The sequence below is a fragment of the Equus caballus genome, chromosome 8 (assembly GCF_041296265.1).
Source record: "Equus caballus isolate H_3958 breed thoroughbred chromosome 8, TB-T2T, whole genome shotgun sequence".
NCBI classification, from domain to species: domain Eukaryota; kingdom Metazoa; phylum Chordata; class Mammalia; order Perissodactyla; family Equidae; genus Equus; species Equus caballus.
Genome location: NC_091691.1, coordinates 54,803,532 through 54,828,095, shown reverse-complemented (window position 1 = coordinate 54,828,095; position 24,564 = coordinate 54,803,532).

The window sequence follows — 24,564 nt, the reverse complement described above, 5'->3', positions numbered from 1 at the left end:
TCCATTTGACAACCAGTTAACGCCGCCAGCATTTTTCAAGTACCTCCAAAATACCACCACCCACCAATAGTAATGAGAATTTAACCTGATACATATCACTTGCTTATAATTAATGATACTTATCATTAGTAAACTGGTGTAAATAATCTGATGATGAGAATTTGTATTTCATTTTTGCTTTGGTCCTAGACTTCTTCTCACTCTCTGTTCTTCCTAGCAGGAAGTACATGCAGTCCCTGGTTCACTTGCAAGTTTCATAACCAAAACTATTTGAGCATATAAGTGCCAGTAGCTTGATTTCCTTTTCTTCTCTGGTACAAAAGATAGTAATGGAAGGGGAGGAGGAGGAGACGTGATGAAATATGCAGTTCAGCCTGCAAAAGCACACTGTCTAAAGAGGCTTTGCTCTGCCAATGATTCAGATCTCAAGAAGATGGTCCAGAACAGAATGAATTCATTTAGCTCAAGCTTCCAACACTTGGCATAAACAGCTTTATCATTTACCAAACCTTGAATAGATTTACTCCTGAAGTGCCAATTCTATTTCAGGAAGAAGTCATGACAACTAAGTGACCAAGTGAAGCACTATCTTCGATCCTTCCACTAAGTGACTGAGGCTCTGCCCCCAGAAGGACACTAAGAGTGTCAGGCACAGAACTGCCCTCAACGGGACACGGAGATTCTACGGACACAATGCAAACAACCAGTAATATAGCTTGCTGATTTCGCAAAGACAATATATGCCAATCTTAATACTATGTGCATTCCACACAATGGCTTCTCACATGCGATGATGAAGATGAAACAGAGTTTATAAAAACAGAATAAGAAGGGGTCATGGAAATCCCTTCCATGCTGAGTAGCAGCAGGTTATTGGAGCTACCTTGCCTTCTCTACCCACTCCCAATCTCCTCCAGCTCCATGGATAAGTCCTGACAATTAGTGCCTGACATCCCCTAGGCATAGAAATTCAGCAATTAGTTCAGAACATGTACAGAACCTAAGTTTATCCAATCAGAAGGATGACTGGGATTTATTTCCAAGGTTTTGACCACAAAGGAGAGAGAGAGAGAAGAAAAGAAAAAATTCACTTGAGTATGCACCCATGCACACTCTCTTCTCTTCCCACCCACTCACTCCTCTTTCTCCTCCTCCGTGGATAGAGAGGTACATACCCACTCCAGTGGTAGTGGCAGCAATTTTGCAACCAGGAGGGGAACCAGCCTTAAAATGAAGCTGATAATGCAGAGGGTGGAGCAGAAAGAAGGAAAGAAATGGGTCCTGGTTTATATTATTGGACCATCAGAGACAACCTAAAGATACCCTCCTCATGGACTGTGCAAATATAGGAGCAAAAAAATTTCATTTAATATTTAACCTAGTAGAAATTGGGGTTTCTTTCCCTTGAAACCAAAAACACCCCTACTGTTACTCAAGAGACAAGTTAGAACACTCTGTATTGGGGACTAATATGAGAGGGAAACACTTTTATCCCTTCTAATGTTAGCTCCAGCTTTGAGGAGGCAGAGAGACAAGGAGGAAGGAATGGAAAATCCTAAGAGCCACCTACCCATAGTGCCTCTTCAGTCCTCTCTCTTTTCATTAAACTGGGGAAACAGTAGTGTGGTAATAAGAAGAGAAAAGAGAGAATGGGAGAGATGATTCACAGGAAAGGTGCCAACTGGACTATGCCAGCATCATCCATGGGCTGCCCCGGAGCTTTCCATATGGGCATAAGCTGATTACTTGAAACACTTTCTGGAACTGCATTGGCTCTTCTGGGCCATATACTTAAAAGTGTAAATATTAGTGTATGAAACTGGGTTTAATGTGTTTCCACAAATAAATTTGAAGTGTAATTAGCTTTGCTATAATCAGAAACTTCAAGCATTGGTTTCCCAAAAGAGATTTCTGTCCTGCACATGTCAGATGAGCAACATGGCCCATCTTAGTATCGTCCCTGCCCAAATGCAGAGAAACATTGAGGGGCAGTCAAAACCATCGGGACTGCTGGCTCAGACTTCACACGAGCACCATAAACAAATCTCCATCCAAGCAAGTAAAACTTGGTTTGCTTTTTTTCTCTGCCTTCCCATCACTACAGTCAAATCTTCAAGCCAAGACGCCTTTCAAGTATCTTCTAAGAACATCTCCTCTTGTTTTTTTCCTACTGATCACAAGTGCGGTAATTTCATACTCTCTGTCTCCAACAGACACCATGACATTATTTTTCCTTTATTATTATCGACACTCAAGTGAACCTGTCTTCAAATAAATCTGATTTTCCTTCACAGCCAGGACATGGGAAATCCATCTGTCACTTAGCGCAAGTGGAAACTGGAATGGAACTTGTAAAACAGGGTGGCTGCCCAAAAACATAAAGAAACTGTGAGAAAATTGGAAGGCAAAAAAGCTTTTGCGACAAAGTCAGTAAACGCCATCTGTGTAGGCCCAAAAGTTGGGAGACGCTAAGAAAGATGAGGGAGAAGGAAGCAAAAGAGGAGGAGGAGAAGAGGAGAAACTTAGGAAATAGGTCTCTTTCTTAAGGAGGGGTGGAGACATCATTACTTTTTCCACACAATTGGCTGATCAGCTAGGACAGAGATTCGAATAGCTTCAAGCTATCCCTTTCATGCTCTCAGTCAGTCACCTAAGGAGTAAAAATGCAAGATTTTTGCCCTGTGGGAGGAAACTTTGCCTTGCCCTTTTTTCTGCCACTAGACAAAAAGTATGTGAACTGGTTACTGACACAGGAATTAAGTTATCGTGATTTTGGAGAACTTTAAAGTGGCCTAGGAGAATACTCAATGCTGAAAGTCTTACTTTCCACTAATCCTCTCTGTTTCCTTCCTTTATTGGCATTTTCTTGGCTACCTCACCCCTGTGCCTTCCCTCTTTTGTTCCTTCTCTTCCTATCCTGGGTGTTGTAGCTCACCCAGCGCAGCCCTCACATCTGACTCTGCTATAGCAAGCTGCCTACGCTGAGCTGCGGCAAGACAGGTCAGTGACAACGGCGTGTGTGCGTCCAGGCACCACGCACGTCACACCGCACCACACCACATACACACAAAAACACACACACCACACCACTCACACCACACACACCATACCACATACACACAAAAACACACAGACTACACATACATACCACGTATACACACACAAACATACCACACAGCACACCACATACACACTACACATACACCACATGTACACACACAAACACACCACACATCACACACATAACACACCACGTACACACACCACACACACCATATACACTCACAACACACACCACACCACACATACCACACACCATACACACACACCCCCACACACACACTTTACACACCATACACGTACCACACCACACATACCACACATATACCACATACATACAAACCACACACACATGCTACACCACATAGACACATACCACACACACGACACTATATACACACCACAAACACACACACCACACATACCACACTACACACCCAACCTCCCACATACACACTTCTCACTTTCCCCTGCCTCAACCCGAACATGCCACAGCAGACAACTATAGAGACCTTCAGCTGATTCTCGGTGAGGTGGGGGCAGAGAGCCCTCCCACCAAGCTGCCTTCCGCCCAGGCCAGAGGCCTGCAGTAGCTGTCTGTGTGAGTTCGGTGCTCCAGACAATGTGTGCTGTGATCAGTCAGTCTGCCTCATCACGTGTATTCACCCCCACAGCCCAAGAAGGGTATGCTTATTATTAACCCCTTCCTGTAGTTGAGAAATTTGCCCAAGGTCACAGGGCTAGCAAGTGGTGAGCTGGGATTGGAACCCAGGTGGGTGTAACTCCAGAGCATAAACTGTTAACTTCCAAGCTACATTTGCTTTATTCCCTGAGCACTGACACTGGGGACACCAAGAAAAGAGCCAAAGTCGACAGCTGTCTCAGGGCAGCAGCATCTGTTTTTTTGCTGAGGAAGATTAGCCCTGACCTAACATCTGTTGCTAATCCTCTTCTTTTTGCTTGAGGAAGTTTAGCCCTGAGCCAACATCTGTTGCCAATCCTCCTCTTTTTGCTAAGGAAGATCAGCCCTGAGCTAACATCTGTGCCCATCTTCCTCTACTTTATATGTGGGTCACTGCTAAAGCATGGCCAGCAAGCGGTGTAGGTCTGCACCCGGGATCCAAACCTGCAAACCCAGGCTGCTGAAGAGAAACTGTTGAACTCAACCACTGTGCCACAGGGCTGGCCCCTAGCAGCACCTTTTTGATAGAAACCGCAAGATGCTGGGGGTCCCCACGAATGAGTTCATTCAGCTCACACGCACTGCCACACCAGAGCCCTGAAGTTTCACACTCACCACTTCTATCACACCCAGAGTCAAGCGCCAGTGGGGTCCCACTTCCATGTAACACTATGGGAGGTGACACATTAAAGACTTGGGACCGCAAAGCTCCCAGCCCCACGAGCACAGCCACACCAGCGGCTCACACGGCCCAATTACATAAGGCTGTTAGAATAACTTAAGATCAGAGTCGTTTTCTTCCCTAGCTCTCTCTTAAGTAAGGTCAAAATAAAGTTATTCCATCCAAAACTGTTTTAAAAAAATTTTTTTAAGTTAAATGTCAAGCAATTAAGGCATTTTTAAGTAACAGATCACTCTGCATTAATCCTCCGGGTTGCCTTCAAAAGAGGTAAGTGCTTCTCTTCCTCGTCACTATTTTCTCACACTGTTCTCATGATTGTTATTAAGGTTCACTCAACACTCAAATGGTAACATTTAAGTTGATCAAGCAGAAAAACAGACATAATCTCTGTCCCGAGAATCTCCCCCACCAGCGGGCAGAGACAGCTGCTGAGGAGGTGCAGGGAGTCCAGCAGTGGGATTCCTGCGCTTCCTTCTTCTGTGTCTTGTCCACAGAAGGAACCACTAGGGCTTACCTTTCAGTGCAGACAAAATGGTCTTCTTTATCTATAACAGAGCCACTTAGATCAACCAGACTGGCCACAGGATGTCACTGTTACTCCATACACAATAGCGAGGGAGCCTTTCCGACAGGGGCTGGATCTGGATGGGACCCGGGCTCCCCTTCGCCTCACCTCTCGCAGAATTGTCAGCCCTTCAGGTGGCACTCCACGAGCCAGCAGCACATCCCCTCTAAAAGCCACAAGCCTGTCCCATTGTCTCAATATCTGTATTGTTCTGTATCAAAGGAGGAAAGGAAGAGGAAGAGAAGTAAAAGAAGAAAATGATCAGCATGGTCTCTCACATCAGAGGTTCTCCAAGAGTTGAACTTTGAACACTTATGACCTTGGATAAAACCAATGTTCTTTTAATGTATTTGATAGTGTTTTATAAGGATAAGAACATCTTTTGCCTATCTTTATTTTCTCGAATTTCTGGAAAGAATATGGAATATTTAAGCAATTTTTAAGCCATCTTAACTCTTTGTAGGGATGCTGCTTTGTATCCTACAGAAATGAGGCCAACACTAGTTAAACACCTTCCTTTAACCCCATCAAACCTGTCTCTACCCACCGCTCGTTCCCCAAATGTCTCCCAGACTCACAGATAAGCCAAAGCCCAGAGAAGAATGTGTGCTCTGCAGCTGGCAAGCTAATGCCACTGCAACGTTGGCCACAGCACTCTTATCAGGGAACATGCCAGTAGCCACTGTTGGAGCAGGAGAACCACCTTCTATTCATGACTGCCAGCTGGTCTTCCTTCTCTGTTATAAGCCCTCAGAGGGATGGTTTGCTATTCGTGTCTCGTCCACGTCCAGGTCCCCTTGCTGTTATCCTCAGCATATATTCCACACAGTGGTTGGCATTAAAAGGTTAAAAATAAAATCTTAGACCAACAGAGTCAGTGGGAAGGCATATTTTGGGTAGTCAGGGAGATATTTAATAATGCAACATAAAAAGAAATCACAGAAAAAAGGTGCTTTGATGGGTAAAGAGGGGAAAAGACTCTTGCCTTTAAAAAGTGACTATTTGATAACTTAGCCTGGAAGTAGCTTTCATATTGATGAAAGTCAGGGCAGTTGAAGTCCCTCTGTCACACTGCACCCCACTTTAGCCATACCACAGCAGGAGAAAGAGTTAAAACAAGAAAAGCAGACCATTTCTTATGGAGCAAGCGTTTAAGAAAGGAAACTTAACATTGTTTCAGCATTTGCAAGGATCTGTGCAGTAGTTAGGAGCCAGAGCTATGTAAACACACTTGATGGAAACTTTCTTAATTTCCACACTGCATTAAATATATCAGTTTCAGTATGAGAGAGGTGTTACTCTGACTTGAGCTAGCTTGGACAGTGTGAGGAGTGGACCCACATGAGAGAGAGGAGAAAATCAGTACGCTAAAAGGAGCCAAGCAATGCACAGAGAATCCAGACTGGGATAACTGCCTTAGCTCCCTGTGCCTCAGGATGATTTTAACAACTCCCTAATGGTAATGATTTAGAATTAATGCCAGAATAAAATCTGCCTAATAATTGAGTTTGTTGCTCACTCGCACGGCAAATAGTTTTTGAGCGCCCACTTTGTGTTAAGTGCAAAGATAATGATGAACAAGCTGGCATATTCCCTGCCCTCAAGAAGTTAAATGGGGAGACAGAGAAGCATGCAGCCCTAAAGACAGCGTCATAGGAACTGTATGTAATAACAAATTTGGCTGGCCTTTATTCCTGGTTCCTGGGAAGCAACCTGTAAACCCTTGGGATTTCCCAGTGATTGGAACATCTTTGTTATTCCTGGTGGCCCCCCGAACCACACCTGATAGTTAATGCAGACAGATGACTCAGGGTGGGGGCTGCCCATGCCAGAAAGACTAACCATGGTTAGAGGGTTGGGACTTCAGCTATGTGATATCAGCCTGACCTCTGGGAGGGGAAGGGGGCTGGAGATTGAGTTCAGCCACGTGCCAGTGATCAGCAAATCATGCCTATGTAGAAGCTTCAGTTGGAACTCTGACACTGAAGCTTGGGTGAGCTTTCCTGGTTGGCAATACTCTGCGTATTGTCACACATAGATGTGCCAGGAAGATGATGCATCCCTAAGGACCACGGAAGCTTGGCATTTGGGACCCTCCCGGATTCCTCCCTGTTCATCTCTTTTTTTGGCTGGTTAAGTACGGCACTTTCAGTGAGTTCTGTGAGTCTTTCTAGTGAATTATCAAACTGAGGGCATCAGTGGAGACCCCCAAATTTGTACTCAGTTGGTCTGAAGTGAGGATGTCCCCAGGGACCCCCAAACTTGCAACTGGTGTTAGAAGCCTTGGGCAGACTTGGCAGTCTGGAGAACTGTGCTCAACTTACAAAGCTTGGTCTACCTCTGGGCAGGCCGGAATAAAGGAAGTTTGGGGTGCTAGAGGCACGGGAAAGAGGCTCGCCTGATCTAGACTCGGTGGAGAGAGATGCCAGGGAATACTTTCTCAAAAAATTACCTCAGCACTTGAAGGATGGTTAAGCATTTGAGCTCAAGGTAACTCTTTAGAAAAGTAGAGTCAACTCCATAGAGGATGTTCAGTTCTCAGCAAATCCTTGTTGTTGTTCTTTTAAAGTCTCAAGATACAGAAGTACTTCTGGTTTTCCTTAGAAAGTTTCCCTGACCTTGGTGTACCCGGTCAACAACTGAAGCAGGATCACAGGCCCTCAGAGAGCACAGAGTAGACAAATGGCTACCTGCACCTCCAAATGGGGCTATAACAGACCAGGGTTTTGGTAGAATGAGCTGTTGGTTACAGGCGTGGATCAAGGCGCAGACTGGTGCTCGTCCAGTCGTCCTGTGCACTATTCCGTTCATGGAAGGAAGACTTTATTAACCTCTCTTTGCAGAGAGAAATTACTAGGCACTAAGAGTTCATAAGATTTATTTAAAGTAAACCGCATGTTCTTAGAAGGAGAGAGCAGGCCATCAAAATATTATTTAGCAATGATGGTCTTCAATTACCATTTTCTGAAGGCTCTTACTTAGAATGTGCTTCTTGAGTAAATGCATATAATTTCTCTCTTCCATCCCTGCCAATCAAAATATACTCTCTTACAGAGACTGGTAGAAAAAAAAATCTTCTAAGTCATTTCCTTCTAAGTCATCACCTTCTAAGGAAGGTGAAAATGACTAAAGAGACCTAAATTATTTACCCCAGATGGCATGTTTCAGTATTTACTTACCACTCTGTACTGAAACGATCTATTTGTGTGTAAATTTCTCACTTGAGTCTTACTCTACATAAGAACGTGGACCGTGTTTGTACCCTCAGCACCCAGCACAGTGACATGGCAGTTGATAAATATCTGTTCAATCAAACGAGGTTAAATAATAACTCTAAGCAGAAAACAAACCTCTAATAATATAATTTCTGGTATCAGAATAGAGCCCTGAGTTTTAAATGATTGATTGTCTGCTCAATGTCCGCCACGCCCACATGAGGTGAGACTCTTGTATCATCCATCTCCTCCTCCTCATCTTCTTTCATTCACTCAACAAATATTTATTTTACTGAGTACCCAGCTCTAATTGCTGGGGATACAGCTGGGGAAAAATCAGGAAAATCCCTGTCCTAGCGGAGCTTACGTTCTCTCAGAGGAGACAGTATAAATAAGTAGCATACAGAGTATATCAAATAGTGACAAGTGCTGCTAAGGATATGAGCAGACAGTGGTGAGGATGCGTTGGTGGCGAGGGAGGCAATTTTAGAAGAACAGCCAGAGGGGCTCTCACACTTGTGCAAAGACCCAACGGAGGTGGGGTGTGAGTCACACGGACTCCAGGGCAGGAGCACTCGTGCAGGGGATGCAGGGGTAAGGACACAGATCTGAGGTGAGAGCCTGCCTCACATGTCTAAGGACAGGCAAAGAGACCAGTGTGGCAGGAACAGAACGAGAAGGCAAGGAAACCAGGGGAGAAACGGGGAGAGCTAAGAATACTGTGTGTGGTCGACCTAGACGGCCACTGAGAGGTTTTGAGCAGAGTGCTAAGAACTGACACATTTTACCAAGATCACGTGGGCTTCTGGGCTGAGAATAGATTGGAGGGGGCAAGAGGAAAGCAGGGAGTCCTACCAGGGCCTATTGCAGGAGTCGAGGCAGGAGATGAGGGTGGCGGGGACCAGAGTGCTCGCAGTGAAAGTGGGAGAAAATGGTCAAAACCTGGGTATAAATGTGAAGGTAGAAAGGGCAAGATTGGCTGACAGATCAGACATGGGGTGTGAGAGAGAAAGGAGTCAAAGATGACTCCAAGGTTTGGGCCAAGCAACTGGAAAGACACCACTTACTGTGAGGAGGAAGGCTGACGAAAGAGCTGAGGGAAGAGCAGATCTGGGAGGAGAACATGTGGAGCTGTTTGGGACATGCTCAATTTGGGGTGCCTGTTTGGCATTCAAGTGTTTCCCTCCAGATGAGGAGGCAAAGATATATATTGGTATATAAATATCATTGACACATATATATCATATATCATATATATCGTAGACATATATATCACCTATATATATTTATTGATATGGATAGATAGATGGATAGATAGATAGATAGATAGATAGATAAATAGATAGATATGAATCTGGAACTGGGAGGAGAGGTCCAGGCTGGGGATACAAATTTTGGAATCATCAACACAGAGAAAGGATGAGCTCACCAAGGAAAGGTGATGAGGACATAGGAGACTCATATTTATCAAGTTTCTAGGCTTGGCAGCAATACCAACATGCATTCCATTAATCACATTCCACTCCAATTTTTCTCTTTCCTATAAATCCAGGGCAAAGTCCATTCCGACTCTCTTTCGTGGCAGAGAGAGGGGAGCTTGGGATGAAGTGAGGGATGCTACTGGGCATATGGATCGTGTCTGGCATGAATGGTGTTCAGTGCATCAGGATCTGGAGAAGCAAGTAATTATTTCAAGGAAAATGACAACCTAAAATGATGTTAAAATGTCCTAAAAGTACGGGGCAGGCCTGGGTAAAGAGCAAGGCTGCAGCGATAACACTGGGAAAGGTCAGATTGTCTCCCTTTTCCATCTCCTGTTCTTGTCTTTTCAGAGTGGAGGTGACGCACTGCAATCCCCTGATACTTTCCTCCATGCAACTTAAGCTCCACAGTCCACATTATGCCATTTTCCTCAATAAAGCCAAATTATTAAATGCATAATTAAATGTGATTCAAAGTGAGTAACTCTGGGACAAACTTACAAATCAAGAAGAAAATAATTTGTCAACCCATGAGTTCAAATTTTGGGCTTACAATTTAAAAATATAACATACTGGCTGCCCCTTGCCCAGGGTATATGACAACAAATAAAAGGGGTTAGGAACTTGGTCCTAAATGTGGCAGGGGCAAAGGAGGGGCTTAGGCAAAGGAGGGGCTTAGGCAAATGCTGCCAGGCATGCTGTGAGCTGCTTTCAGAATGCTCTGAAGAACAACCTGTGCTATCCCAAGAAGGGGAGGGTTAAGCAGCAACTCGTTTGAAGTGGATGCAAAGCTTCTTCCTTGCACAAAGATGAGCATCACCTCTTTACGATGCCCCACGATCACGCTCCCTTGACCTTGGAGTCACAGAAGCCAAGATGGGGAAACCAAAGCCAAGAGCAGCTGCTCGCTCAAAGTTGCAAAGCTAGAAGACTCCAAGTCCAGAATAGAGCCCGTATCTTCCAATCGCCGGTCCAGGACATTCTCCACACCAGAGCAAATTGGCTCTGAATTTAAAAACAAACAAACCTCAAATTTGAGGTTTGAGTCATCTGAAGTTGGAGTTCAAATAGCCCCAGCCCTCTGCTCTATATTCAGCAATGAAATACTTTCCTAAGAGTTAGGAGTTCGAGGTACCCGGTTAAAGAATACATCAAAGTTCTGAGCCAGAGAGGTGAGAGATGAAAGTGTCGCCTACAGTACCGACAGAGTCGAGTGGTGGTTGTGGGCTGGTGGGCTTTCCTACAGCGGAATCCTAAGACTGAACAGACTTGCCCCACCAGTCGTGGGCAGCACAAGGACAGAGTTGGCCCTGTGAAATGTACAGAATGGGAAACAGACCAGAATTCGCACCCCCGGCAGGCAGCCTCGCTCCCAGGGGTAAAAAGAGAGTAGGGACTGAGCTACACAAGCCCCATTCTCCCTCCAAACCCACCATCAGATTAAATCACTCCTCTTCTGGGAGGAGCCAGAGAGGGCGGTCAGGAGTGTTCTTGCTAAGGAAGCTCCCTCCACACCGGAGAAACATCAGGAGACTGGAAGCAGCATGGGGGGGAGCCGCTCACTCCAGTCCTCTGATTGCGCTTCACTCGGAGCCCCGTCTCCTAACCCACAAGACCGACATAGTAAAACCGCAAATGACAAATTACGTGCGAAGCGCCTGGCACAGTGCCTGGCACATGGTAGGTGATCCAAAATGATAGTTATTATGATAGAGCAGAGGGGGTAGAGTGAAGGGAGGGAAGGAAGAAGGGAAAGTCAGGGGGGAAAGGTGCAAACCAGTTAGCTCTGCGAGGAGGTGGAGAACACCCTGGCCAGAAAGCCTGGAAATGTGAGAAGGGCGCGTGTGTGGCATGTGTGCAAAAGCAGGCGGCGTGGCTGGGACCCACATGGGACCGTGATGATGTGATGCTATCGGGAACAATGTGTGTCTGTAATGTGCTGAAGCCGGAGTCACTGTAACTTAGTGCTGTGCTGAATGAAGTGGAAGAAATGCTATTAAATCCGTGACTCCATGAGGTAATAATATTCCCAGCGAGCCCACGCCTACAGAAATACACCCAGCAAGCAGGCTTTCCAGGAGCCCCCTCTAAGTTATAACAAGCTGCCTATCTCCTGCTGCCAGGATGCAGAGAAAAAATGAAAACCAGTTACCAACTACATTATAAACTTAGTGACCTGCTTCACCTCCCTTGGTTTAGTGACGAGCTTCGCTGCCTTTTGGGCACGAAGAAAGAAACATAAGGCAAGGATTAAGTTTCCTGCTTTTGAAGCCATCAAGACTCAAAAATGCTTTCAGCTGGCATTTCTCTCTGTTACTCAGTCAGCTTTGATGGATTTATTTTCTTTGCCCTACTTCATACAAGTTACTGGGGCCAATTACCGCGAAAGACGACGGCCAGGGAGTTTTTCATGTGGACAGTAGGTGGCGCTGTCTCCCCAGCTGTTTCAATTCTCTTTTCGGAAGTGCGAAAGCTGCTTTCATTAACGCCCTCCTTAGAGGTTTCTAACTTGCAATAAGAGTGAGGAATTCAATGGTCAGAAAGGCACTCAGTTACTTTCTCCAATCTGTGGGTCTCTGAGTCCCGGAAGAGCAGTAGAATTCTTTATACACTTCACACTCACAATTTTATTTCTCTCTGTTGCAAGTGAAACAATTAGAAAGTAGCACCGTATTCAGATATTCAGTCAGCAATCGGCATTCTCGTCCATTTTGGACTCAAGCATTTTGATTCATTTTATAAGCCATTTTCTCACTGCAAACTACAAATGGCTTTCCTTTTTTTTTTTCTTTTTCTTTTTTTAATTCTATGACAGCATTCTCCACTTGAGGACATTTCTAGTTCTGTTAAAAGACCAGGATGTCTTATATGGATTAGAGTCTAAAACCCTGGCCAGGAGACTGTGAGCCTTGCAACTCTGGAGTAGGCTGAGTATCGTTTTCCTCTGGGATTTATGGAGATAGCAGCAAGGCTAGCTTGCGTCGGGGGTGGAGGGTCTGCCATGAAGAGAAGACAGTGCCTCAGCAATTTAAGCCCCTTTGCTCAAGTCACACGGAGTTAAAGCTACAATGAGGCTGTGGGACCCCTAATTCCTTTTTCCCTGACACTCCACTGTCTCCTTAAGTCCAAATATCTGGATTAATAACACGTGTTACATGATGTTTGAAAATTGTTACTGGGATGTCTGTAAGTCTAAATAGAAACCCAGTGGCTTCTAAGCAGCATGTACAGACTAAGAGAAAAGCAATATTCTAACTTTTGGCAAAACATCAAGTATCAAGAATATTATTCACCAGAGCTGACTTTATAAGGATGCCACTGGGGGACCAGCAAGAAGCCTCATTCCAAACATCTGCCACGGACTCTCCCCGGGCCCGGGAGCTGGGGGCACAGGCCCAGACTTTTCTCTTGGATCTTTTCTCTGAAGCGCTCCCAATCCCCCCTCTCTCTCTCTCATGAGAGCCTTGCCTCCCAGAGCAGAATTATCAGAGCATGGTCTCATAATACCAGCTTCTGACCACAATATGTTTAAGCTATGAATGGAGGAAGGAATCTGATCTTAAATTCAAAGTCTGTATTTTCCTTGGTATCTACAGATCTTAGGAATTTGGCTTGTAAACCTGGAACTTGTTAGTTAATTTTAGATTGCTTTGTATTTTGTACGCTCTCTCGTCTCAGTTACTGAAGGATTAAAATGCCTCTGGAGGGGAGAGTCCACTCTTGATTCTAGTAGTACTCTCCTTAGTTTCGTGTAGAAACTGGAAGACTGAACAGTCTTCTCTACAATGCATAAGCCACCCGATTCCACCAATTTGGGTTTTTTCGGCCTCATGAGAAGTGGACTGTTCAGTTCTAATTAGAGGTAAAATGTCTAATATTTTGTCGGGGAGGAGTTCTCTTTTTTCTTCTTTAGCAAAGTGTGAAAGTCTTCACTAATAACAGTAGATACCAATTTTAAATCAATTAAAATCAAAATTTGAGGGTTGCTGGGAGAAGAAAGATTGAGGAAGTAAGTTATCTCATTTTCCACCGAAATGAAATAAAATAAATGCAATTCACTCACTTGTTCCTTTATTTACAGAATATATAGGGAACACTTATTTTATTACCTGTGGAACATTTATTTTGTTATCCTTATTATGCATCAAGTCTTGGAGGGAGACCATGGTGACCCAGATCCAGTCAGTCCATAAATATTCTGTGAACAAATGGATTAAGGAATGAATGAACGAATGAAGGACATTTACATCATTTCAATTCTATTTTAATGTATGTCACTGGTGTACACTCTGGCTACAAATTCTTCTCTATTCTGAGCTCAAACATGTTCCACCTGACCCAGGTTCTTTTATGACAAATAACATGCAGCTCAATCCTGCCTTGATGACCAGTAGTCCCCCTGGGAGCAGTCTGGCTTTTGAGGCCACAGTCCCAAAAAATCAAGAAATCAAATGTCTACAGGGTCAGGGTGGAATGGAAGCGATCATAAGAAAAGGGAAGCAGGCTGGGCCACGCCAGGACTGAAGCAAATGGGAGAGCACAGCTCTTGCGCCTTCTGAAGGGTCTGCAACTGACTGTTGCCTCAAGGGAACAAGGCTGTGTTGTGAGTTCTTCAGATTAGGAAATCTGTGTTGCTACATAAAAAATCTCTGATTTTTAAATTGTGACATGAGATTCTGTTTGAGTGCTGTTTAGGCCAAATAAAACATTCTTGTGGGCTGATTCAGGCTGTCAGTCTGAGGCCTCTGATGTATAGTTTCAGATTAAATGAACCTTCTAAAGAGAATAATAAGCCCCAAATTGTTTAGCAATACCTGGATCAAGATGGCTTTCTTCAGAGCTGGAATTTTCTTTTTCTTGGTGAGGAAGATTGGCCCTGAGCAAACATCTGCTGCCGAGGAAAATTGTCGCTGAACTAACATCTGTGCTGATCTTCCGCTATTTTGTATGTGGGAAGCTGCCACAGCATGACTTGATGAGTGGTGTGTAGTTCTGCACGTGGGATCCGAACCTGCACACCCCAGGCCACCAAAGTGGAGCGCACAAATGCAACCACTACACCACCGGACCAGCCCCTAGAGCTAGAATTTTTTAATCCCTAAATAGAAACATTTGATAATAAACACAGCACCATCCTATTGACTATCCTCTGAACATCATCAAACCTTCCAACAAGCTTCTGCAGAGGTCTGAACTAGAAGGGGGTGGGAGCCATTACAGGGAAAGGTTATCTAGACTGTAGTCTCTCTGCTTGTTTTTTTTTTTATTTATTTAGATGAAAAACAAGGGTTTTTGAACCTCTGTAAAAGACTTCTTAAGATGGAGAAGGGAACAGGGTTTTTATTATCTTAGCAGAACCTAATACAATGGCTCAAGTACGTCAATACACTTGTTATCAAAACAAAGCTTCAAAGGAATTTTTAGGTTAGTACTCCCTAATTTCTCTCTCTTATAAAAGCAAAGAAAAAGTTGGCTGGTTCTTTAGTTCATTTTTTCATTCAACAAACATCCGTGGAGTTCCCAGAATGACCTGGCATCCTGAGATACATAGTTTATCCTTCTCTGAAGGCTCTTCAGCACAGAGTCTGCCCTTCAATAAACCATGCTCAACATGTATTTATCGAATACTACTTTCTAACAAATCTGTTATAAAAACAGATGTGATCTAGTAATGGCTACCTGAGAAGCTCAGGTGATTCCTTTTGACAAAAAACAAGCGCAAACTGGACAAAACTGTTTCAGTATGTAGAAACCTACCAAAAGCAGAAAATAAATTAAGAAACATTTATTCTGAAATGCAAAATCTGAGAGAGATTTGGGTAAGAATGGTGGGAGTCTGTGGCCTCTTGCCTTGGGCTGCTCTTATATTCCCATCCCCCAGCTCAGTTGGCAAGAATTATAGCCATGCCAATGTAGACCAGCTGCAATAAAAAAGCAACTCTGCTGTCAAAGAAAGCTGACTTGCCTTGGGGCAGAGGTGGAGGAAGGACATGGGCAAACCTTTATGCTGTACAGCTAAAAATGGCAGATTTAGTTTGTGATAGACTATGAAAACCAGCGGCTTTTCTAAACCAACACTGTGTTTCCCAGTTTAAGGTGAGCATCCAACCAGCCATAAATATAATGGGGAGACACTGGAATTTAGAGCATCACAAAAGGATTAAGATAAATTCTCCTTCTCACACACCTGGCTGACTGCAAAACTACATATGTGTTGGGGAGATCCCAAGGATCCTTGGGAATTGGGAAGACCAAGGGACACTTGAGAACTGGCTACACCTTTGAATATGCTCCTCAGTCACACACAACTCAGTTAGCACAGGGTGGAAGTCTAATGAGTTCAAAGTGTTTGAACACAACTTCAGCCCCAATCATTGGTTGACCACTAAACTATAAAGATGGAGGAATGACCCTCCCAGTGAGCCAGGCTAAAGAATAAAAATAAGATAAACAAATAGGCAGAGAACCAGCAGATGCACACTATAAGAAAGACAAATTCCGCAGTGTAAGTGCAGGAAATTTATTAATTAATCTATGTAACAACACTCCATAAAACAAAACTGAATCTAGAGTAACTAAAATATATTAAATAAAATGTCCAATATTCAACTAAAAATTGCTAAACATGTAGAGAAACAAGTAAGTATGACCTATATTCAAAGGGGAAAAAATAGTCATTAGAAACTGACTCTGAGTGAACCTACATGTTGGATTTAGAAGACAAGGTTTCAAATACCTATTATAAATAGGTTCAGAGAGTTAAAGAAAACTGTGTTCAAAGAGCTAAAGAAAAATATGCTAACAATTAATTAATAAAGAATTTCTATGGAGAAAGAAAAATAATATAAAATAACCAAATAAAAATTCTAGAAGAGTATAACTGAAATGAAAAGTTGACTAGATAGGATCAACAGCAGACTTGAGATGGCAAAAGAAAGAAGAGGAAACTTAAATATAGATCAATAGAAATTATTGAACCTGAAGAACAGAGAGGGAAAAATATTGAAGAGAAATTAACAAATCTTCAGAGACTTGCCCGGTAATGTCAAGCATTCCAACATGTGTATAATGGGCGCTCCAATAAGAGAGGAGAGAGAGGGAAAGGGACAGAAAAATATTTGAAGAAATTGAAATTTCCCAAAACTTGATGGAAAAATATGAACTTACAGATCCAAGAAGTTCAAAGTCATCAAATAAAATAAGCACAAAGAGAACTACATATAGATACATCATTGTCAAACTGCTGAAAGCCAAAACTAAAGAGAAAAACTTGAAAGTGGCAAGAGAAAAGGATGCACCAGGTACAAAGCAATAATGATGCAATTAACAGCTGACTGCCTGTCAGAAACAATAGAAGGCAGAAGGCAGTGGAATAACTAATTCTAAGGGCTGGAAGAAAAATGTGTCAACAAGGAATTCTGTATTCAGTAAAACTATTCTTCAAAAATAAGGTGAAATAAAAACACTTCCAGAAAAACAAAAGCTGTGAAAATTCTTTGATAGCACACCTGTGCTACAATAAATACTAAGGTTTAAGTCCTTCAAGCTGAAAGGAAATGACACCAGATCGTGGTAACTGGGCTCCATGGGAAGGAATGAAGAGCATTAGAAATAGTAAATATATGGCTAAATATAGAATACCGAAGATTGTACACATTTTTCTTCATGCAATTTCCTTATTAAACAAAAGGTTGTTTAAAGCAATAATTATAATACTGTAATTATAGCTATATTATATCATAATTAAAGCTACACTATAATATAGGTATAACCTATATATATAACCTATATGTAATAGAATTAAAGCTATATTACAATATAGGTTCATAACATATATTAATATAACATATATGACATAAGCACTAAGGAGAGATAAGGATATGTAGCTCTACTAGTGTAAAGTTGTTATATTTTATTCAAATTAAATCAGTATTAACTTGAGATTGTGATAAAGATTCCTAGAAAGACAGAAATTACTAAAATAGAGTCAAGAATAAATGGAAAATCATCTCAACAGATACGGAAAAATCATTTGATAGGAAACAGCACATATTAATGATAAAAATCCTCACATAATTAGGAATAAAAGGGAACTTTCTCAACTTAATAAAGAGCATCTACAAAAAACTTACAACTAAGATCACACTTAGTAAAAGACTGAATGCTATCCTGCTAAGACCAGGAACAAGACAAAGATATCTACTCATGCCACTTCTACTCAACACTGTGGAATAAGGCAAGAAAAATAAATAAAAGGTATACAAATTGCGAAGGAAGAAATAAAACCATCTTTATATACAGACATGATCTCGTATGTAGAAAATCCTAAGGAATCTTCAAAAAAGCTACTAGAATTAATAAGCAAGTTTAGCAATGTCACAGTTATAAGATCAGTATACAAAAATGAATGCAGGCATTTTTACATACTAGTGCCAACCAATTAAAAAACTGAGTTAAGAAAACTCCATTCACAAAAGCATCAATATACTAAAATACTTAGGAATAAATTTAACAAAAAGAAATGCATGACGTTAATTACAGAAGACAAATAAATGGAGGATATACCACATTCATGTATTGAAAGACTCAAATTATTAGGATGGCAGTTCTCCCCAAATTGATCCTAAGGTTCAACACAATTCCTATCTAAATCCCAGCAAGTATTTTTTGTAGAAATTGACAAGTTGATAGAAAATTTATGTAGAAATAACACAGGACATAAAATAGCCAAAACAATTTTGAAAAACAAAGGAAGAGCAAACTTGTTAGTGTGTGTACTGATTTCAAAACTTACTATAAAGCTACAATAATCAAGACAACATGATATAGGTATAAGAATAGACATATACATAAATGCAAGAGAATAGAGAAATAGACCAGAACATCTACAGTCAACGTCAATAGATTTTCAAGATAAGTTCCAAGAGAACTCAATGGAGAAAGAATAGTCTTTTCTAAAGATTATAGTGAACAAACGGTTATTCATATATTTTGAAACTGAGCCTTGACCTTACCTCTCATCAAACACAAAGTTAACTCAAAATAGGTGTTAGCTCTAAATATGAGTGAGCTAAAACTATAAAATTGCTAGGAGAAAATCTTTGTGTGACTTAGGTTAAGCAAATCATTTTTATGACAGACACCAAATGCACCATTTAGAAAAGGAAAAGTCCATCATTGGATTTCATCAAAATAAAAATTTTTCTCTTCAAAAGACACCATTAGAAAATGAGTAGAGACCACGGACTGGGAGAGAATATTTGCAAAGCATGTATCTCATAAACAGTTTCTATTTAGAATATATAAATTACCTTCCCAACTTAATCATAAAATAAAAAAATTAAATCGCAAAAGATTTGAAAAGATACCTCTCCAAAGATATAAACAAACGGCAAAGAAGCACATGAAAAAATGCTCAAAAGCATTTCTCATTAAGAAAAAAATAAAACACTTGAGATAGCTCTGCAAAATCACTGAAATGGCTAAAATCAGACAGACTGACACTGGTAAGTGTTGATAAGGAAATGGAGAAACTGTAAACTGCATGCATTATTGGTGAGAATATAAAATGCAATGATCTCTTTGAAAAATAGTTTAACAGCTTATTAAAAGTTAACATACATTTACCAAATGACTCAGCAACCTCACCTCAAGGTATCTACCCAAGAAAAGGAGAACATATCCATACAGAGATGATTCATTCTAGTGTTAATCATAATACCCAGGAACTAGAAGCCATCCAAACTGCTATCAACTGGTAAATAGATTAATAAAAACGGTTATCTATACAATTCAGCAATTAAAAGGAACAAACTACTGGTAACACACAAGGTGAATAAACCTGAAAAACATTGTGCTAATTGAAAGAAGTCAGACAGAAAAGACTATCTCTTATATGATTCCATATTGTATGATTTATATTAAATATCTAGAAAAGGCAAAACGATAGTAACAGAAAGAAGATCAATGGTTGAGGGGACTGCGGAGGCAGAAGCAGATATTGACTGCAAACGTCCACAAGGGAACTTTTGGGGTGATGGAAATATTTTAAAACCGGACTTGGGTGATGGCTACAGAACTGTACAAATTTAGTGAACTTATATAACTATATGCTTAAAATGGGTGAACTTCAGGGTATATAAATCATTCCTTAATAAAGGTTTTTGAACTACAGATTTGATGCTTGCTTCATAGAGTTTGTAATCTATGCCATATTCTTTCTAGATTACCCTATTTCTTAATCATAAGAATATATAAACTATTTAGGTAAGTGAGTTTCACACAGAGTCCCTGATGTCTTTTATCTCCTATAAAAAAAAGAAAGTCTTCACTATATGCTCTCCATGCTAGTTTCTAGTACTGTTAAAATAAATATATGTTGGCTGAATGGAAAAAAAATGGGTGAAATAATAAATACTGATAATTTGTGTGTGTGTGTGTGAGGAAGATTGTCACTGAGCTAACGTCTGTGCCCATCTTCTACTTTTTGTATGTGGGACGCTGCCACAACATGACTAGATAAGCAGTGTGTAGGTCTGCACCCAGGATCCAAACCCATGAACCCTGGGCTGACAAAGTGGAGCACATGAACTTAACCACTATGCCACTGGGCAGACCCCTAAATACTAATAATTTTTAAATAAATCTATAGAAATCTTTCTAATCTCTAAAAATCTGCATGATTCTCTGGAGTAGTGGTTCTCAATGGTGGGCCATTTTGCCCCCAGGGGATGCTTGGCAACGTCTGGAGACATTTTTGATGTTCCTGACTTGGGGAGGGTGCTACTGGCAACTAGTAAGTGGAGGCCAAGGATGCTACTAAACACCCCACAGTGCACAAGGCAGCCCCCAACGCACACACACACACACACACACACACAAGAGTTATCTGGCCCAAAGTGTCAATAGTGCCAAGATTGAGAAACCCTGCTCCAGACTCACGTGATGGGTCTTTCCTAGAGTGTTTGCTCCTTAATCTTACATATCATATTTCAGCTGTTTACTTTCTGTTCTCTCCTAGAGACTGTGACTCCCCAAAGATCGTGTGTTTCCTTCTTTTGGGTGCTTGGCATGATGCCCTACAACAAGAAGGTGCTCTATAAGTGGTTGGTGAAAGAAAGGTAAAAGAATGAAAAAAATGAGTGATCAAATATAATTGCTGTTTTTCAGGCGAGTTATGCCACTTTTGGACACCTACCATGGTTTTATGTTATGAAACTAGGACAAAAAATAATTTTTAAAATGAGTGTTATTCTATACCTTTTTCTAAAGATGGAAAGAAATCACAAAAGCTCCCAAGAAGTATATGTCACATCTCTATAACAGTTGTGAAATAATGGGCTAATTTCTGAATTTACATTCCACGACCAGGAACATCAATCTTCTGTTTTTACATAGGAAAAACTTCTTTTGTAAATCTCCTTTCCCCATTGTGAGTTCGCAAGTTATTGTCATCAATAATACTCATTCTCATAAACCAATGTATGGTGTTCTCATCTTTAAATCTCTTTGCAAAATCTACAACTAACCATGAATTTTTAAAGTTATAACACTTAAATATAGGCCTTTCATCCTAAAGGTTCCCATTTCCCATTCTTGTATTATAATAAAGGAAATGAAACCAGCTAAGGTTCAGCTAAGGCATTTAAGACTTTCCACAGTTTGGCCAATATCTGGTTCCAATCGAATCTTTCTATTTCAGAAATCTCTGCTTAAAACATATTGAACTACTCATGTCCCTCAGAGAGGAGAGCCTTCCAAGAGATTTTGCCTCCATAATCCCAAGTCTTCATGCCATCTCAGGAACAAGAAAACGTGATAGATAAAATTGAATGAGGCTTGCTTCTCTCTTTGAACTCATTTTCCAAAGGAAGACTAAATCTGCCAAACTAGAACGTGCCAAGGTGCAGCTATTCCAATAATCGATTTATAGGTGATTATCTATGTTCCACTCTCTATAGGTTACAGCCAAACTATTTCAAGTCATGTCAGTCTATTCTAGTGTGGAAAAAACAGAGAGGAGCAACAATTCCACAGCATAACCCCTTACAAACTATTCTAGCTAGAATCCAAGATGTCTCCATATTTAAGCAGAACTCACATCGTACTTCAATCTTCTTTTCTCTTTAATACTCATTATAAACAATAGCTTGTGTCCAGTTATTAAAAGTACTCAACTGCCAGGAAAGGACTTTTTTAGTTTAGTTTTTAGTTGCCAACTCAGTGATGATGATGACCATGATGATGGTAAATAATGTTTACTCAGGAACCAAAGAATACAAGATGTAATCCAGCATGCATGTGTGTGTGTGCATGCACACATACACACACACACAGAATGGAATTACCCCTTGCATTTGGAAACTACAATGCCCACCCCTTCTCGCACAGGTATCTTTTTGGATAAAGCTAAAATTCAGATAAGGGCTGGTCATCTTTCCTGCAGAGTATTCATAGGGAGGTAACTCTGTGCATGTGACTAAAACTGAAGAACAATACTGTCATTCAACAGGCTTAGCTATTGGCCAATCTTGAAGCAAAGTTGCTGGAGATGTGGCTCATCACATCTTGCTTGCAGCCTTCTTTTCCTCTATAACTCCATCTCCTTTGGTTTTGAAGTTATGTCATCCAAGATCTAGGAAAAGAACAACCAGATTTGAAGAATGTTAAATGCCAGTGATGTCAGTGACAATATAATTCCCAAATTCTGTAACGTGTAGACAGAAACCCACTGCTTGTCCACTAGACTCTGAACTTGAAGTCAGTAAGCCTATCTTCATCCCTGCATTCACATAGTATGTAGGCAAGTGTGGTATGCATAGCAAGTAGTCCATAAATATTTGAAAAGGATGAATGCTGCTTATAGGGCCTGTTGCTATTTACAGGCTTGGGATGGGTCTGGACTCCTGTCCCTCCCTGAGCCATGCAGGGCTTTTTGCTATAAATGAGCTGCCTCTCCCTGCTTGCTGCGAGCCAGGTTTTTGCCCATCTGCTGCCATTGTTTCCCCACGTTTCACAGCTATGTTGTACTGCATGCGGTTATTCTTTAGTGGGTCATTATGGCATCTGTCTGCCCACCTTGTCTCAGTTCACCAGACAGCAGCTGCTGGAACATCCTGCTCCTCTCCATCATCTGCACAGGTCCAGTCCAGTCAAGCCTGCTTGCAGAAATCATTATTTCATTGCTTGGGGGTTGGCTGCACTCCAGGACCTGGTTACTGGGATCCTGGCTTGCCATTTAATATTCCTATAAGTAATTTTTTTAAACCAGATGTGTTACCCACAAGAAATTTCAGTTTCGTGGATGAGTACAAGGATACATACAACCGTCACTACATAGATCTTTATTAGTAGTAATTTTTTTTTATTACGAAGCAACACTGGAAGCCACATTAATAATAGAGGAAAGCTCTCATTGTTTAAAGACTGGACTTCCAGAAACCCTAATCCATATCCAGAATTAATTTTAAAAGGGGAGAGATAACACTGTCACAAAGCCCATGCACTTTATTTGACCTTTTTAAATAGAAGCTTCCGGATGGTTCGTAACCATTAAGATGAAGCTCAGTTACGTGCAGTATACAGATTGCTATAAACCACAAGTCTGTAGATTAGGCTGATTGATTTGAACTCAGGCTTCTGTTCCCTTTGGCAACTTTACTTGTCGTAAAATTGAAGGTAATGAAACTCAGATTGTATCCATACTGATACAATGCATCCAAAACCTGAAAGTCTCCATACCTTTTGCTATGATGTCAAGTTCAGGGCCTTTGTTACAGCTATTTTCCTAACCTTTATTGCTTACTTTTATATAAACTATACAATAAAACAGGTGAAATTTCTAAGCCAAATGCAAAAGTGTGTTTAACATACAATGGATCCAAGTTATATTAGTATTATAGAACCTCATCAACAGGTGGAACACTGTTACTTAGTGAAATTCACTCTAAGCACGATATCAAGGAGGCAAGAAAAGCACTTCTCACTCCCCATCTTCCCTCCCATACTCATTGCAGAGGTTCACTGGGAGCAAGAAGAGAGAAGCAAGCAAGAAGGCTGGGCAGCCTCAGTGATAGAAAGAAAGAGAAGCAGGTCCTGACAGAGGTTGACAGAGGATCTCACCACTTCCTCAGAGCTACTTGGGCCAGACATTATGCCGAGCCATTTTGTATATGGTATGTGTCAAAGATAGACAAAGCCAGACACTAGTTAATGTAGTAAAGACAGATTTTAATAACTAACATGCTATTGCAATAGGGAAAAGAGTTCGGCATGAACTGAATTCAACTCAGCTGAACTGATTTTGACAGAGGTGACTGAGTGTCTTAAAGGGAGGATAGAGGAAGAGGGAGAGGGGAGCACAGGGGCTCAGCAGAGTCAAGGAAGTGAATGTTAGAAAAAGCAGGAAGCAGGGTTTGGTCCAAACCCATCTGGTTTGCTAACTGGTGCTTATCGAAGTTAGGCTCCTACTCTCCCACAAAGGCTGGGAGACAGGGGCCCCGTCTTCAGGTGTTGGCTGGAACAACAGTAAATTCTTTGGGCATCCTCAGGTCTTCTCAGGCAGGCCCTTTAAGGGGGGCTAGGGTCACCTAGGGATCAGCCTTAAGCTGTTAGAAACTATGTTCATGTTTGTTCAAGTCTTTCTAGGCCAAGGTTAAGGCCTGGTCAGGAAGAGGGCTCCAAGGAGCCTGGCTAGAGTTTGGTCAAGGAGCAAATCTTTGTCATATCTCAGTAATCACCACAACACCCCATAAGGTAGGTTTTATTGTTTCCGTCTTGCAGATGAAAAATCTGAGACCCAGAGAGTAATGTGCCCCAGATCAAGTAGGGCCTAAGTGGCGGAGTTGGGATTGCAGAATAGATCTGTTCAATCTCTGCTT